The sequence below is a fragment of the Megachile rotundata genome, unplaced genomic scaffold (assembly GCF_050947335.1).
Source record: "Megachile rotundata isolate GNS110a unplaced genomic scaffold, iyMegRotu1 scaffold0057, whole genome shotgun sequence".
Taxonomy (NCBI): Eukaryota; Metazoa; Arthropoda; class Insecta; order Hymenoptera; family Megachilidae; genus Megachile; species Megachile rotundata.
In genome coordinates this window covers 1,114,854-1,119,951 of record NW_027473354.1, presented here as the reverse complement: position 1 = coordinate 1,119,951, position 5,098 = coordinate 1,114,854, and the positions used below count along the sequence as shown (strand labels likewise).

At 41.8% G+C, this 5,098-nt stretch overlaps 1 long non-coding RNA gene across 1 annotated transcript; it reads left to right on the top strand.

Annotated features, from left to right (window-relative positions):
• Positions 1-3,675: 3,675 nt before the first annotated feature.
• LOC143266152 (uncharacterized) lies at positions 3,676-4,748 on the top strand. Its single transcript, XR_013041243.1, has 3 exons — positions 3,676-3,809; positions 3,971-4,206; positions 4,360-4,748. It is a non-coding gene; the product is annotated as an uncharacterized LOC143266152 (long non-coding RNA).
• Positions 4,749-5,098: the final 350 nt, after the last annotated feature.

The following is a 5,098-nucleotide window of genomic DNA, read 5'->3' as shown; positions in this document are numbered from 1 at the left end:
TATTTCCAATTAATCTTCTGCTCACTACGTTCACTTACACTGTCGTTCTCGCACTTCCTACCACCGTCTCTACTTATCCTCGACTGTCCCTATGACTTTTTTAACCTTTCTTTGTAGCCTTACCTAGTCCTTCCCACTCCTCTCCCTCCCTTTGCTTCCATCTTCCTCTTACCCTTACCTTGTCCTATCTTCCTTTCTTTATTCTGCTTTTCCTACCTTTCCTGCCTCTGCATTTCCTTTCGCCGTTTTCCATCGAAATGGCTATCTAGATTAATGGCAGTGCCGTATCCCATTTTGATACCCTAACACGTTATACAATAATGCCATAGCATAGTGATATACTAATATGGTAGTATAGTACTATGATCCTGCAGTAAAAATATGAAAAATATAAAAGAAGAATATGAGGATATATGCATATATATACCTATATATATATATGTACATATATACACATATACATATATATATATATATACTTGTGTCTTGTATTTCGCTTGTGTTTTATCATGCCGTGTTTTATTTGCCTGATTTGCTAGAGTTATAGTTTAAGCTACGAATACCGAGCTTACTGACTCGCTACGGGTGCTATTGCAGCCCTATGTAGTCTGTAGTCTGTAGGAGGTTGTGATTTATTGAGCTTAATGACTTGGTTGGATTTAATGAACTTAGTGAGTTAATTTGAGTTACTTTGGGTTAATTGGGTTAATTTAATTAATCCAATTTAATTTAATTTATTGTGTCATCTAAATTTAATTAGATTAATTAGATTTATTAATTAATTTATTAATTAATTTATGAGGTTGAGCATGAGCATGAGTACTGTAGGTTGTATGTCGCAGAGTTGAGAATTTAGCATTTGCAGTTTAAAATTTAGGGATCGCACTCCCATAATGCAGCATTTAGACTTTAGGTAAGTTCTCTAAGGATTTCTGACTTGTGGGTTTGAAAATTTAAATTTTAAATTTTGGATTTGGAAATTGAGAATTTTGCACATTGGGAATTTGAAAATTTGAAAAAGATTTTGTGAATTTTGCCATTTATGAAATTTATGAAGTAATGGCGCTCAGTGTTGAACGTGTTATTGCGCTGCGTTTGTTGATTTAGGATTGCTTGTCTTGGCTATAAGCTGCCTGCCACAAGTGTCAATTTTCCTGTAGTTTCTTTCCCTGTTTCCTGCACGCCTTCCTCTATTGCAAGTTTGTAGGTCTCCGTTGCAGATTCTTCTCCGAATTTTGCTTCCGTCTTTGTCTTGAGTTCCTGATTTATTTCCCGCTTGTCGCGATGCTTCCGTGTATCATCTCTTCCGCTTCCTTGTCCACCGCCCCTGACGTGGTTTGGTTGCCTGAGCGCCCCTCCTATTGGATTCTTGGCGGCTCCCGTCTTCGTTGTCCTCCATCCGCATGCTGTCTGCCCCCTCTGCCTTTCCTCATTGGTTGGGTTCTCGTTTGCCCCATGTTCGCTCCTCCCTGCCTTCCTTGTTTGCAATGGTGCCCTGCTGGCCCTGCCTCCTCGTGTTTCCTGCCTGCATTCTCGTTTCTTCGTTTTCCCCTCGTCGACTTACCTCCTTTCATCCGTTCCCTACCTGCTTTGGCCGTCTACAGTGTATAGTATCTGTCGCTTAGTCCTTCCGCTCTCTATTGTGTTCCGCTTTCCTTTCTTCTCAGTCGGTCCCCTAACGGTTTCCCGTGTTTTGGGTCTATCCAGCCTCGGTGTTTACTGTTTTATTGACTACTAAAGCAAGGTTTACCATCTGCGCGCCTGCCGTTCCTTGCTCGTTGATTTCTTATTGTTTCTAGCTTGTAGCTTCTTGCCTGTTGGTCACCTGCCTGCCACATGTTGCATTTATCTTCCTAAGCTGTCCTATTTCGTTTGTACGTTAATGCGTTTATACTGCATTCGCACGTTTTAGGACTTATATATTTATACCTTTATGTTTATATGTTTATATGTTTTTATGCCTTCGCCTGCTTTCTTTACCTAGTCCCTTTGTATCTCACTTTTCCTGTCGCAATTTACCGTTTGCATTTCTTCCTTTTCTTCCGATTCTCGCCGTTGTATTTTGTCGTTTATCCCTCAGCTCCTTAACACCCATCTGTTGCAGTCCCAGCTTTGTCGACTGCAAATAACACTTCATCTCGGCGATTTCCGCAATCTGTCACCATAAAGGCCACTAATCCTCGCAGGATTTTCAGATTTAGCAGGTCATGAGCTCTTGTGGTTCGCGAGATCGCGAGAAGCCGCGAGATCGCAGCATCCGCGATCCCGCGTAATCGCGCGATCGCATTAAATTTATTTGGACCAAGTTAAATTTCCGTACTCAGGGCAGAAACTGCCTTTTATGTACTTTAATGCCCGTTGCAGTGAAAACCGCAAGTCCGCACGAGATCCGAAAATTCGGAAAACCGCGAGATCGCGCGGTCCGCGAGACCGCGAGATGCCGCGAGATCTCAGCATCCGCGATCCCGCGTAATCGCGCGATCGCATTAAATTTATTTGGATCAAGCTAAATTTCCGTACTCAGGGCAGAAACTGCCTCTTTATGTGCTTTAATGCCCGTTGCAGTGAAAACCGTGAGTCCGCGCGAGATCCGAAAATTCGGAAAACCGCGAGATCGCGCGGTCCGCGAGATCGCGAGAAGCCGCGAGATCGCAGCATCCGCGATCCCGCGTTATCGCGCAGTCGCATTAAATTTATTTGGATCAAGTTAAATTTCTGCACTCAGGGCAAAAATTGCTTCTTTATGTACTTCAATGCCCGTTGCAGTGAAAACCGTAAGTCCGCGCGAGATCCGAAAATTCGGAAAACCGCGAGATCGCGCGGTCGCATTAAATTTATTTGGATCAAGTTAAATTTCTGTACTCAGGGCAAAAATTGCCTCTTTATGTACTTCAATGCCCGTTGCAGTGAAAACCGCAAGTCCGCGCGAGATCCGAAAATTCGGAAAACCGCGAGATCGCGCGGTCCGCGAGACCGCGAGATGCCGCGAGATCGCAGCATCCGCGATCCCGCGTAATCGCGCGGTCGCATTAAATTTATTTGGATCAAGTTAAATTTCCGTACTCAGGGCAGAAACTGCCTTTTATGTACTTCAATGCCCATTGCAGTAAAAACCGCAAGTCCGCGCGAGATCCGAAAACTCGGAAAACCGCGAGATCGCGCGGTCCGCGAGATCGCGAGAAGCCGCGAGATCGCAGCATCCGCGATCCCGCGTAATCGCGCGATCATATTAAGCCCCTAAATTTAAATGTTTGGCTTATGCTATCCCTTCGTGTGCAAAGTGTTCTTCGCCGCAGAAGTAGTTCCTCGCCATCTGTCAACTATCTGTTTGCTGTTTATTTATTATTATTCATGCTTTTAATTATTTATTAATTATTATTATTATTTATTCGCATAAGGTGTTTGATCTTCGTTCTTTGTCATGTGGCGCCGTTTCCTTTCCCCCGCCTCTCATTTCCCGTTCCTCTCTGGGTTCTGCTTTGAGTTTGAGGTTTCCTTTCTGCTATCTGTGTAACTTGTGCTCGCTCTACTTTAGTTTCCAGTCATCCGCCGCAGCGCTGCTCGTCCATGCCGCTGATTGGCTGTTGTACTCGCTCGCTGATTCGCCAGTCTATCTTGCCGCTGGTTGGTCCTTTCTTCCTCGTCGTTGATTCGCTGGTTTGCTGCTCTTCCCTGCTCCTGGTTGAGTGTTCTGCCGCTAGGGTGTCTTGCTTGCTTTCCCTTTTGCTCATCTAATACATTGGTTTTCTGTGCCTTCTTTAGTTGTTGGATGCTACCTTGTTCTACGGTTTTTCTTAATTTAACTCATGGTAGGTCTCTTACAATTTACGTTTGCCTCCTTTCCCTTGCTGTCTTTGCTTACTATCATTGGCTAAGCCGTTTCCTATTGCCGTTTCTACTAGTTCGTTTATATTTTTTGGGAATTTCGCCCCTAATAATCTGCCTTTTCCTTGTCTTTACTCTGCCGAAGGTTCAAGAAGTCGTGATGGCGCCTATGCGGGAGGTACAATCAGAGAAAAAGAAAATACAGTAGCATGCGAGGGAAAGTAACAAGCAACAGCGTACAGAGCCCGCCTTACCGTTTCTTGGTAAGTACAGATAGAAAGAGAGAGAGAAGAAGGAAAGAAAGGAAAGTGAGGAAAGTGAGAGTGAAGAGCGAAGGTGATAAAGTGAAAACGAAAGTGGCGGCGTGAAAGTGAAAGCAAAGTAGGTATATCCCTTGCTATCCCTAGCCCTAAAATACAAGATAAAGAGATAGGTACGTAGAGTAAGACAAGGATGGCCTCAGCTTAGTTGCTGTAGGTTAACAGATGCTTGTCCATCGTTGGCACCTGATCCTCCCTCTTCCATCTGTTTCAGCTTAAGTGCTCCTGTCCTCCACTTGGCGCCGCCATGTTGCCCGCATGGTCCCTTTGCCCTGCACCTGCTGCTTGCAGATTCTTCGGGTTTTTGCTCGCTTCGCACCTCAAGGTATTTATGATATTGATATTTATCGTGTCTTCTGTCTGCCGTTAACTCTTGCTTGTTCGTGATTTAGTAAGTGTTTATGTTAGTGCTTATTTATATTTACTGTTTATTATTTATTATTTATTATTATATTATTGTATCGTGTGCTGTGTTGAATTCCATCGTGTTGCTGGGGACAACCTAATCTAACCTAACCCAACCTAACCAAACCGTGACAGCGTTACGCGTGACACCGTTACGTTATGACTAGGCGCGAAGCGCATTGTGGGGTTGGGCCGCGAAGCGGCCAGGGGGCACAGCCCCCTAGTTATTATTATAATTAGTTCTTACCTCCCAACTAAATTATAATAATAATTAATTAATTATTATATATTTATTAATATATGTAATTTATATATTAATAAATTATTTATATATATATAAATATTTATTAAATAAATATTAATTTAATTAAATATAAATTAAATATTTTACATTAATATTAGTATTTATATATTTGTGTTAAATAAAATATTTTATTTATAAATTATTTTTTTGTATAAACAATAAAAATATATGTAATTAAATTTTTATTTTTAAAAATTAATTATTATATATATAATTATAAAAAAAAAATAAAAAAAAAATTATT